The sequence below is a fragment of the Sinocyclocheilus rhinocerous genome, unplaced genomic scaffold, assembly GCF_001515625.1.
Source record: "Sinocyclocheilus rhinocerous isolate Xijiao unplaced genomic scaffold, SAMN03320098_v1.1 scaffold3854, whole genome shotgun sequence".
Classification (NCBI taxonomy): Eukaryota; Metazoa; Chordata; class Actinopteri; order Cypriniformes; family Cyprinidae; genus Sinocyclocheilus; species Sinocyclocheilus rhinocerous.
This window is the reverse complement of record NW_015639760.1, coordinates 263,976-277,397: the sequence shown is the minus strand read 5'-3', so window position 1 is coordinate 277,397 and position 13,422 is coordinate 263,976. Positions and strand designations below refer to the sequence as shown.

Here is a 13,422-nt window from a genome sequence, read left to right as displayed (position 1 = left end):
GATACCCGATATGAATATCGGATCGGCGCATCCCTAGTCAGTAACGCAGTGACCATGTTGTGTGACTTTGGCATGCTGGAAGAATCAGGCTATATTTTCTTGCCAAATGTGCTGCTAACTTGCTATGATACATTTCAGAGCATTTTAACCCCCGTTTATGAATTATGCATTATTTAACTGCTTTGAACAAGTGTTACAATTGTGCTACAGTGGGTCTCTGAGGGTAAACGAGCAAATCCATAAAGCCAACCGCAGATGACTGTCACCGTGGACTCCTCTGACAGCACATGCTTAATTAAGTGATAGACAATTTGCTATTAATGAATTACAGAGGATAATTAACGTGATCTGCCTCTTACCCTGTTCCCTCAACTTTTGCTTCTTTCAGATGAATATAGGTTGGCAGGGAAAATGCCCTTGAAATAAGACAAAGAAGCATTTGTGAGAACCCACGCAATTCATTCCGCCTGCTGCAGAATGTCAGGTAATGATTAGATTGTCAGTTTATCAGTAGGATGATAATTATCCCAACACCTTTTGTGATTTCTGTCGTAGTGTGTATCCTCGGTACCACCCTGGGAGAAGGAGAGAGAGAAAAAAAGAGCCAGATGATGCCACATGACAGATGCTGCTATATATTATTTATATAACAGAATAAGGCAGATGTTCTGTTTGCTCAGAGTTAGCAAAATCACTAGATAAACTAGGGTAGATGTAAATAGCCAAATCAGGTTTTCCATTCTTAAAAAAAGGAAATGGAATATTTTAAATTAAAAAAATATCATATTTACAAGAGGAGAGACATGAATGCAAGCACTACAAAGACACTCTGTATTGTCTTTAAGCCATGACTTTCTGAGTTGGGGGCGTGTAAATTAAATAATCATGGTGGCAGCTGATTGGTACTGATAATAATAATGGTTTCTTAGTGAAAGTTGATTGTACAATTTAGTTTGTGTGCATTTTGTGTGCCGTCGAAAAAGAGTACGATAAAACTTTCCAAAAAATATATTAATTTAGGGAGTTTACGAGGAAACAGACTTTAATTACCTTTCCCACCATTCTCTTTTGCAGAACAAGAATGCTAAAATACAACTAAGTACACAATGCACAATCTTTTGCTACTCATTTTGTTGCACAGGTGCTTAAACATTTGTTGTCATGTAGAAAAAAAGAGAAAGGTGAAGTTGTCCAGTGTTTTAATCAGACAAATATCACTTGAATGCACATCATATATTTTTCACAGGACTGAAATTTTGAGATCGGATGGTTGTTTTCTTTTAAAGCTGCACATGGACAGCTAATTTAAAACCCCTTGTTTTAGCACAATGCTTGATTGACAGGAGACTAGGTGGCCCATCACTGTTGTCTGAGACACATCAGGACACTTTGCATTTACACTACAAATGCAATCTAGTTACATGTGTTTTTGCCTATATCAAAGAATAGTTTGCGTGATCACAAAACATTTTGGATGGTGTTTATGCTACAATTCAAAAGTTTGAACTTCTTTTTTAAGAAATCAACACTTTTATTCATTAAATTGATCACGTGACACTAAAGACATTTACTGAGAAACATTACAAAACATTTTTATTTCAAATAAATGCTGATCTTTTGAAATTTCTATTCATCATAGAATCCTGAAAAAAGTATTATGGTATCAGTATATTAGAATAATTTCTGAAGGATCATGTGACACTGAAGTCTGGAGTAATGATGAAAAATTCAGCTTTGTAGCACAGGACCAAATTACATTTTAATATATATTACAATAGGAAACAATTATTTGAAATATTATTATTTACATTTCCAAATATTCATTTTGCCATTAATTGTAATAATCCAGTGAGATTTTTGTCTGACAACAGCCAGTGCTCCACACAGAGATCTGATCATCATCCAGTCTGTCTGGAATGACGTGAAGAAACAAAACACACTGAGACAGACTAAATCCAGAAGTCCAAGATGCTTCAAGAAACGTGTGTGTGTGTTTTGATTTATGAGGACACAAATTTGTATAATGACATGGGTATGACAGGTATTACAACGAGAAGGTGATTTTAAAGAAGAGTGAATGGTTTGTGCACGTTTTTTTTTTCTTTTCATCGCTGTTGTTGTAATGTATTGGGAAGCCAGAATGCGCATCCATCAAAAGAAACATAAATTAGCTGAAGCCTGTTTGTTTTACGTGTTATTTATAGCAAACCATATTACAGATGCGTTGTCAGATTTAAGTTGAACCGCGGTCCTAGCGCGTGCCGAACCGTGTGTGGAGAACCGTACGGTTCGATTTTTTTCCGCGAACCGTTCCACCCCTAATATATATATATATATATATATATACACAAACACACACATTGTTTTTTTCCCTTAAATCTCCCACTAGCTGATGCATTAATCAATTTTAAAATTGTAAAATATATTCAAATACAAAACAGTTATTTTTAAATTGTAATATTTTACTGCTTTTTTATCAGATAAATGGAGTCTTGAAATCTTGCCTACCCAAACTTTTCACTGATAATGTACATTTGCATTTAGCATGCATGATTTGATCAGCCAAAAATTACAATTCTGTCATTGTTACTAAATCCTTAAGTTGCTGCAAACCTATATCAATTGCTTTCTTCTGAATATTTTGAATAACACTGGTGTCCAAACAACATTGGAGACATTTTTTTAATATCTTAAGTGTTCCATAGAAGAAAAAAGCCTTACAGTTTTGCTATGACATGAGGGTGAGTAAGTGATGAGAGAATTTTTATTTTGGGGTGAACTATCCCTTTCAGACCAACTGTAAATGGAGCTTAAATGTCAGAGAGAGAGCAGAAAATGGTCATGGAAAACATTAACATTTTAACATTATAATTAGACTTTGGGTAGAATAAACTGTTACAAAGTGTAAAATATGAGCACTTTAAATCATGCAAACAAATATGCAGCTTAATTTGAATGTTGCAGGCCACATATGAAGCTCTCAGAGCTTCAGCAGAACTCTGGGATACCCCAGATTATGTGTTCAGTGCAAGTGTGAACACGCTATAAGAAAGTGTGGGTGGACGTGTCAAGACACGCTGGAACTCGACACTCACCTTCAAACGTCTCAAGTATGTGTACCGTGTCCCCCACCTGAAGACTCAGCTCTGGCTCTCCTCTGGCATCATAGTTATAGATAGCTGAAAATGAGACAAAAGGGTGTCACAGACTGCAGAGAGCAAAGAGAAACCAAAAAATAAAAACAACAAGGTTGCTGTCTGTCCTGTGAAAGAGGAAAAAAATGACAGCGCACCAACTGTTGAACAAGTTCTTGAGTGGAAAGTTCTCAAGTTCTGCAGGGAAACAGCCACTTGACATGTCTGACGTCTGTCAGTATGACTCAGATCTTCAAAGTAACAGCCAAATGCAACCCAAACTCCCAATGAGATTACAATAAAAAAAGATTTTTAGAAAATAATGTGAGTTGATTTTGCCCCGGAACAAGCCACAACAATGTAATAATAATAATAATAATTATTATTATTATTATTATTATTATTATTATACTGAAATATACAAATAAATATTATAATTATGATATTGTATATCATAATTAGTTAAATATTATTATATGTCATAATTAAATATTATAATATATCAATTATTGTTTATATTGCTTTTGGATTTTATTACTATTATTCTTTTTACATTTACATTTAGTCATTTAGCAGATGCTTTTATTATTATTATTAAATACAAATAAAAGTCAAAAGTCAAAAAAGCCCACATCAAGTCTGTATAATATAATAAAGACATAGTTTGGGTCCCTCCAACAGGGTCACCAATAGTAATAGCAATGCTTGCCTTGGCAAACACCTCTTAAACCACATATCTGAGTCAGATTCACCATACTGTAAGGGTTACACCAGACAATAGGAGAGTTTGTGTTGTACTTGGATGCAATATTGGCTTGCACAAACAGCATCTGAAATGTTGGGCACAGCGCAAGTGCTTATTCGTGGAATGTGAACACACTAAGAGGCGCTGAGTGCTTTCCTCTTACTAGTAGTAACATTTTTTGGGCTGTTGAACTGCAGATGAACCTGAGAGTGGGTGTCTACACTACGAGACTGAAGGCCTGAGTTTTCCCTCCCTCTTCAGTGCTGAAGGACACTTGGTAGGAGTGCAAGATTTCCTTGTGCCATGCATCTGACTCCACACTGCTTTCCATCTGCTGAATACACACAAAAACCAGAGTTTGTGTGTACAAAGACTCAATCTAGGAAAGTTAAGAAGAGTAACATCCTCATTCCTCATACACATATATTTCATTAAAGATACAGATGCAATCACTGAAAAATGATTGGCTGATACTGGAGGTGGGTGATAAACCAGTTTATCAACCCATTTAAATAAACTGTCCAGTGTCATATATCAATGCAAGAATGCAATACACATGGATCACTTTAAAAATTCACTGCTAAAATGACCTGTCGCTAAGCCTCACTAGGGCTGTCAGAATGGCTGAAAAACTAAATTCGAATTTTGTACTTAAATATTATCAAAATTCAAATTATATTCGAATTTAAAATGCATAATTTCAGTTAGGGTGAAAAAAAAGCTTGTGGATTCTCTCCTGAGGCCACAAGAGTACGCATCGAGCAAAATATTACTAATGCACGTTTCTTCAAAGCATAAGGTAACATGACTATCTGTGAAAAAAAGTGCATATAAAAAAAAAATTCACTTTTTTGAAAAAAATAATGTTTATAAACCAATTATAATTAATTAAGTTGCTTAAACAACTATAAACTAAACAGCATTATGTATGCATAGTTTAATACAAAGGGCCGAAAGCCAATCACACAGAGTACATTTTTCATTTAAAAACACAAGCTGCAGTGGGATGGGGAAAAAAAAAAAACACCATAAAGTCTCGAGATATGTTTTTTCAAAGTTGAACTTGCATTAATTTTACATGGCTTTCTAAACATGCGGCTCTTTTGTGCGAGACGCGAGTGAAACGGTGATAGATGTCCCTCTAGAAAGTGCACGAAATATGCGTTCTGTGTGAATGGCTTGATTTCAGTTTTGACGTAAACAACATCTTCTCCGCATTGATGTTCTCTTTTACCGCAATATTTGTAATTAACAGCACAGCAGTGCCACATTTAATGGCTTCAACTGGATAGGCTAAGAAAAACATTAAAATGTAATGACACTTACATCGTCATCGCATCTCGTGCACCACTGATAAGGCTGCCTCCTTAACGCACACCTAAAATTCGAATGCAACGTTTTTGCATTCGAATGTGGATTTATATTTTAAATTCGACGAATATTCGAAATTCGAAAAAAAATTTTGACAGCCCTAAGCCCCACCCCAAATGTGACAGTAAAGACATTTATAATAATGCAATTAAGTGAATTACCATAGAAATAAAAGCAGTTCCAAAGATCTACATTAACTAGGGCTACACAATATATCAGGACTATACTGGCTACTTTTATAGGAAATTTAATTGTGGATGCTAATTTCCATGTTTAGACTTCTTTAGATTACTTGTGCTAGCTAAAAGGGACAACAGTAGATTACAGCAAATTTTTTGAGAGCAAATAAAAAATCTCTATATATATATATATAGTTATCATAATATCAGTTTGTGATGCCTAAACTCACTTAAGCATTACAGCATTGATTTAATATTGACAAAGTTAATGATTTTAGTTTAATTTTTTAATCATAAGAATTATAAATTCAGTCCAGTATATCCAAATCTTTGACACATTCAGAATCCAGAAACCGTTTAATACTGTATGTTTCATACATGGACTCATTTTTTGTGATTGTCATGTCACAATCAGTGTTGACAGTAGGGTTGGGTATCGTTTGAATTTTATTAATTCCAATTCCGATTCTGCTTTTCGATTCCGATTCTTATCGATTCCCAGTTTCGATTCCAATATGGTTACAAAAAAATTAAGTCAAACATTTCGATATCAAACATATTTATTCTGTGTCTCTTCTTGCAAAACATTTAATTGCTGCTGAATACCATGAACAAAAATCAGCCAGCTACATAAAAACTGGACTCGATTAAGAGCTGTTTATGTGCAAAATAGAGCTGCACAATTCTGGATAATAGGGCTGGGTAAAAAATATAGATATCTCGATTTTAATCGATTCACATTTTTACGAAACGATATCGATTCTTAAATCCCCAGAATCGATCGGCCTGTGTTCAGTTAATGGACGGGAACGTTGAAGGGCACTTCCCATCCAATATATCGCAATAAGCATTGTGCTTTGGTACTTTTAATATAAAACAAGGACTCAGATTTCAAATTCTGTCCATTGTATTGCAGTATTCAACAGACACGGCAGCGCGGGGCACACGTGAACTGATCATCTCCTCCACATTAATACCAGTTTCAGCACAAAATAAACATGACTAAACATCCGAAGGCAAGTTAAAAGAAAGAGTACAACTTTACAATCCGTATCCTGTCTCATGTAATCTCTCAATCAGTGTTTCAGCCACGCAAAGACGTCAATATAACGGCTTGTAAACAATGTCACGTAACGTCACATTTACCTCAGAAACAAACATATTCTGTGACCATAAACTCATTAGTCAGATAGACAAATAAACTGTAGAGAGGGGCATTTTGCTAAATATATGCACCATATAATATATTCATTATAACTTTTACTGTTCATGATTAATTTATATTTTTTATGACAGCCACCATTTAAATAATTATATATTTTTTTTAAAAAACGAATTGAAATAGAAATATTATGTAATTGTAACTTTTATTATAAAACTTCATTAAGTGTAATTTAAGCAATTCAAGTCAGTTTTAAATCAGTCAGTTTTCAAATCAGTCAGTTTTAACCTTCAATATTATAGCAATGTAGTGCCAACGGACTCTCATGTATATTTACAGCATTAGTTAAGAGATTTTTTTTCCTTGAGAAAATTTGGCATGTGTCCCTGATATATATCCAAAATACTCAATATTGAATCAAATCGAATCGAATTGGGAATCGAAACGAATCGCAAGCTTCTGAATGATAATCGAATCGTGAAATTTGTGTCAAAACCCAGCCCTACTGGATAAATTGAGACTTTTTAATGCAAGTTGTAGTTCTCTCACAATTCTGAAGAAAAAAATATTAGACAACTAAACAAAATCTCATGGAATTTATGAATGAAATGATTCAATGATTCAGTCAAGATTTACTTTCATTACTGGATGAATCAGTGTTTTTGAATGAATCTCTTGAATGAATGATTCAAAGACAAATACATTTTTTACAGCCCCTTTTTGCCCCCTTAAAAAAAAAGATGTGCACACAGGAATTGATAGGTGGCATTGACATTTTAATTTTACAACAAGTATCCGATTCCTGACCTTAAGTATTCGATTCTGGAATTCGAATTGATTTTCGATTCCCAACCCTACTGTTCAAAAGTTTAGGTTTTTGAAAGAAATTAATACTTTTATTCAGCAAGGATGCAGTACAGACATTTATAGTTACAAAAGGCTTCTCTCTCAAATAAATGATGTTCTTATGAACGTTTTATTCACTCACTCAAGATTGACTCGGTTCATTACTGGATGAATCAGTGATTTTGAATGAATCTCTTGAATGAATGATTCAAAGACAAATACATTTTTTACAGCCCCTTTTTGCCCCCTTAAAAAAAAAGATGTGCACACAGGAATTGATAGGTGGAATTGACATTTTAATTTTACAACAAGTATCCGATTCCTGACCTTAAGTATTCGATTCTGGAATTGGAATTGATTTTCGATTCCCAACCCTACTGTTCAAAAGTTTCGGTTTTTGAAAGAAATTAATACTTTTATTCAGCAAGGATGCAGTAAAGACATTTATAGTTACAAAAGGCTTCTCTCTCAAATAAATGATGTTCTTATGAACGTTTTATTCATCAAAGAATCCTGAAAAATACATATATAGACTGGTTTTTGCACAAAAATATGAAGCTGCACAACTGTTTTCAACACTGATAAATGATCAGCACCCCCCCCCCAGCCTTATATCTCCAACCCATAGCTGATGCATTAAACAATAAAAAAGATAAACTACAAAAAAAAATAATACGATTTTTCAATGCCACACTATCTACAGCGCACTGACACTCAGCCCAAGGGAAAATGTTTCAGGCCTTGTTCAGGCATGCACATTGTTCAGTTCAAATGAAGACTCATAGATAAACCGAAAAGCTTGAGGCTACGTTTCACAACATGCTTCCACTAGTGCACTGCAGATCTCAAGCACACTCAACTGATAAATCTGTCCGCTTCTTTTTCACAGCAAAGAAGTATGAAGCAACTTTTCATTTCCGGTTAATCTGCAGCTAAATTTCCATAGAGCAAGCTCATTACAATCTTGACATATTATGTGCACAGTGAAGAAAAGAAAATGCCACCATATCTCGTAACTTCTGCAACTCGTAAAATCAGCCCATAAACGTCGGTCTGGTTCTCTCAGATTAATCATTCGTAATACAGGTGCATGAAATTTCCCGTCCACACCCAAACAAATCCAGACCTCACTAAGAAGTGCCAAAGACAAAGAATTTCATCACCCCTGGCTACATTTAAAATGCTCAGCTAAAAAAAATGTGTGTCATTAAGACAAAAATACCATATTAAGACATTTTATCACTTACAAAAAACTGCCACAGTCCAGGCATCACAGAAAATGATTCAGTTCACACACTAGGCTCTATTTGAGCGTGTGATTTGTTGCCTCGGCCAAATGGGCCATAGAGGTGTCACAGTGTTGAGGCCTAGTGCATGCTGGGATGTGGGCTGTGCTAACAGGCTCCATTCTGACCGGTCTTTGTATGCTCTCATCTATGACAGGCAGGCAGGCCATCAGGCAGGCCACACATTTTCATACGCTTTGCTCAAGTGCAATGATGAACCGGGCCATTTCAGAGACCAGTTGTGATTGCATAGTGTAACTAATGCCTTGTGGTTATAGTGACATGGAGAAATAGTGCTGACATTATGGTGCAAAAACAACACAAATGTGTGTGAGTTCAGACACAACAAAAATATTCTCAGAAGTGGAAGTTGTCATAGTTCTATAGTGGTGAACGGAAACTACAAGAAATATAATACCTGCGTTCCCATTTGCTCCAATAGCGAGAGAAAAACCATGCTAGTGTTTCTATGACCTTATAAAAGAGGAAAAAATACAGAGAGGTTGATTACATTGGTCAGAAGACAGAAAGATGTCAAATTTGCCCTCAGCTGTTGTATTACAAACACTTGCACATCAGCTTTAACTAGTTTTCTGTCATTTAATGTCAAAGTGATATAACACAAAGTATAGTGTGATAAACATACATTAAATTTAAAATAAAAATTAAAAACTTAAAGCTGCAGTCCATAACTTTTGGCGCTCTAGCGGTTAATAAACAGAACTGCGTGCGTCTTGTGGAAGAACATTGTAGCCGGAGCTACTTCTCTCTGTTTATGTCTATGGAGAATCACGCAGGTACTGGGCTACTCCGCAGCGGTACCTATCTGAACCAGTCTAAATAGTCCGAATATAAACACTTATTATAGGTGTACCGTAGTGATTCAGGACAAGCCAAAAACACGGTTTGGAAAATGGATTCATGGTGTACTCGCTTATTATATAAATTTTGAACACAAAAAAGTTACGGACTGCAGCTTTAAGAACTGCAGAAATGCATCATTAAAGGGGTCATATGATGCGATTTCAGTTTTTCCTTTCTCTTTGGAGTGTTACAAGCTCTTGGTGCATAAAGAAGATCTGTAAAGTTGCAAACACTAAAGTCTCAAATCCAAAGAGCCACCATTAAAGCATGTCAACATATTCTGTTACACCAAATACACAAAATAATGATCTTTAAAATAGCATCATATGACCCCTTTAAGGGTCCATAATTCCAAATGCACAATGCACAAAAAATTATATTTTTATTACCAATTCCTCACCAGATGCAAAAAGCACTTTTATTCAAATTCCTCAAATGTATGTCAAAGTCCTCAGGGGCGGGAAAACTGGCCCAGTAGGAACCAGACCGCTTGATGTCTGACCAACAGATTACATATCCCTTAAGAATGCTCCACCACAACAATCGTCCCTGTGTGCGTTAAACTGGCCAGCTGACCGCTCTTGGCATGAACAGTAAGTACAGTATTGCACCGCACCACAGCAACAGAATAAATACACGTGCAACAGCCAGGGTCAGAAAAGAAGCAGCACTCAGGGCAAAAAGATCAACAAATGCGGTCCAAATATTAAAATGTGTTCTGAGTCTGCTATCTAACATGTACAGTATGTCATAATGCTATATTCTAGGCCTGTCAGGTGGAACAAATGTGGCCAAACTTTCGAACAGTAGCGTTTGTTTTTATTATGAGAATAATAAATTGTCAAGTATGTCCAAACAGTTGACACATTCAGACTCAAACCATTCATTTGTACATTGACTGTTCCAATAAATAACATATTCAAAAGCTGTCAGATTTGCTCTACAATTAGTTTCTATAATTATTATTTCAAAGGCTTTTTTTTTTAAAGAACATGAAGAAGACAAGGACTTGAAAATTACTTGAGACCAGCAGAGCGTGTACTTTGTTATGATATCTTGTGCATGTGAAGTTGATTTAATTTGACAGGCAACAACTATTATTGTTCTGAGAACTTATTTCAGTAAATTCAACTGAAGCTTGTGACATAAATTGGATGGTTGCAATTGGAAGTATAGCATGTCAACTAACCACAAATGTACAGTATCTAAATGCCCTTATCAAGCCGCAAACAATAATAAAGCACATTTGCAAAACAACCCAGCCACTGAGTAGTGTGAGATAAAAGAGTTCATTCTGTTTGGTTTTATGGGTGTGTTAACCTGAGCTCATGTTCACAGATTAAAGTGACTGGAAGGGAAATGCTGTTTATGACTGTGATCACTGGAACTCTGGCGGCTCTGTTGCTGTATTTATTGTAATTGTATTGTCCTGTCAAACCTGCAGGAACAACATTCACTCTACTGTGCACTTATAAACAAACTACAGTAAAACAAATATATTGTTTGTGACCCGAAAGTACAATGAGACAACCATCCAAACTTCTCTTACAAAATATGTCAACAAAGCCATGTCCTGTTGATGTATTAAAGCATCTGAGTAGTTCATGTATGATAACTGACAACTTTCCATACAGGTATCAGAAGCGCGTGGTGTGTGTGTTCAGGTAAAGGTGCGGCTGAACGCTCCTCAAACTCCAACGCGACTTTCCAGAGTGAAACATTGAGTAAAAACTAACAAAAGCGCGTTGAAAGTCACTCACCCACTCCATATTTCTCTCTTTTAGTGGGAATCCAGAGCGTCATGGCAGGAAAACTTGAGTAAGGTGAAATAAATCATATGAACAATAATAGTGTTGTGGAGTCGTAGGGCTGCAGCGGTCCGCACATCACAGTTCCGGTGTTACGCAAAGTACCGCTCACTGCGCGCGTGTGTGACGCACGCGCCCTCACACAAACACACACACACACACACACACAAGCAGACCGTAAAGTTTGTGATCATGTGAAATCTAAGTTATTTGAAATCCAAAAGTTTGTTTACTTATTCTTTTTTCATTTTTAAATACTAAAAATAGTACTAAAAATACTAAAAGTCGTATGGAGATTAATAACGTTATTGACATTATGCAACGGTTCAGTTCAACTAATAGGGCCTATAAGCAAAGTGACAAATATTCAAATATTTAATTTTTAATATTTATATTGATATCTTTACATTGAATATTTATCTATGTAAATATTGGATAGATAGATAGATAGATAGATAGATAGATAGATTTTTTTAGATTTTAAATATTTGAATATTTGTAAATCCTATATCATCATATATTAGCTATTTATATTTAATATATATTCCAGATTTAATGCATGCATACATATTATATTGTTATATTATATTATATTATTTATAACATTTCTCTTTTGTGTGTGTGTGTGTGTGTGTGTGTGTGTCAAGGTTTCCCAGGAAACTAACCTTTTTTTTTTTCTCTCTGCCCTGCAATGAATGAACGTATGAAACAATGAACAATGAAACTAACATTGACTTTGAGTAATAAATAGTCCTTAAACCTTTCATTATGCATTATATTTTTATTTTTCTATTATTTGTGTATTTTTTTATTTTTCCATTTTCTATTTAGTACAGTTCCCCCAAACTATCCATCATTTTATCAGGGTGAAAAATTGCTATCTTCTTTTTTTATATTTTATTTTAGATTTAGTACAAGGATTTCATTATTCGAGGAATATTTTCATGGACAGTGAACTGAGCCAGAATGAGATGAGATGGGAAAGAATGTTTGGAATCTTCGATTGTTACAGCAACTGCTGCGTCTCTCTCTCTCTCTCTCTCTCTCTCTGTCTCTCTGTGAGTGTGTGTTTGTGCAGTCATGTGTAGGTTTATAGGCAAAACAAGGATTTGACACCAGAAAGTAATCAGTGATGTGTCACAGGTCCTGTGTAGTTTTATCTAACAAGAGAACAGAAAACACACAGTTACAGAAAGTGCTGTATGTTGAAGGGCTGGCTTCCCCATCCCCCGGTTCCTGCAGGGCCCCAGCTGTTTAAGTGTGGATTTAACTAACTACCCGCCTCATATGATTGCCACTTCTGTGTCTGGTTTATTTGAACAAAACAAATGATCCTTCTGCAAACACAGAGACCTTCTGTTGCCAACAAAATGTGTTGAGAGAACATTCTGTCATTCTCTGCCTTCAATTTTGTACCAACTCAAGGTTTGGATGAATCAGTTTGATCCAATCATCAAGTTAAAACAAGATAAAACTGCTCTGAATATTTTACGTTTAACTTAACTGCCCTTTAAATATCATTTAATATTAACATATCAGTGAAAATCTTTAATGAACTTCAGATGTAAACAGGAGAACTGAAATACATAGAGAATGAATCAGGCCTAATGACAGAATGTCAAATTAAGAGTCATTTCACGCAGGCCTCCAAAGGGTTCAAGGCTTGTTAGTCTTTGTTTTTGACAGGGACAGAGTGCCATCTAGTGTTCTCTCTGAGTCAATACTTTAATCTCAGCGTTTTATTCAAATCAGATATTCTGATTCTGAGGTAAAAACCACTGCGCAAAAGCGTAAAAGAGTGAACATTATGGTATCAATAATGCCATAGATCTACAAATGTAATATCTTATTTTATTTTATTTTATTTATTTTTGTTTAACAATAGGTTATTATTATTTTTATTATTATTATTATTATATTGAAGGTTAAATATAATGGCTGGATGTTTTTCTGGACTCTGGATCATAAACAGCATGAATGGAATCAGAAGGTTGCGACCTGTCAACATTACAGAATACATTAAAAAA

General features: G+C 35.2%; 1 long non-coding RNA gene across 1 annotated transcript; it reads right to left on the bottom strand.

Moving 5' to 3' along the window:
• Positions 1-398: 398 nt before the first annotated feature.
• On the bottom strand, positions 399-11,479 carry LOC107751599 (uncharacterized). The gene is made up of 4 exons (XR_001641272.1): positions 11,348-11,479; positions 3,096-3,179; positions 535-575; positions 399-416 (listed from the first exon to the last, which is right to left on the bottom strand). It is a non-coding gene; the product is annotated as an uncharacterized LOC107751599 (long non-coding RNA).
• Between the last annotated feature and the right edge of the window lie 1,943 nt (positions 11,480-13,422).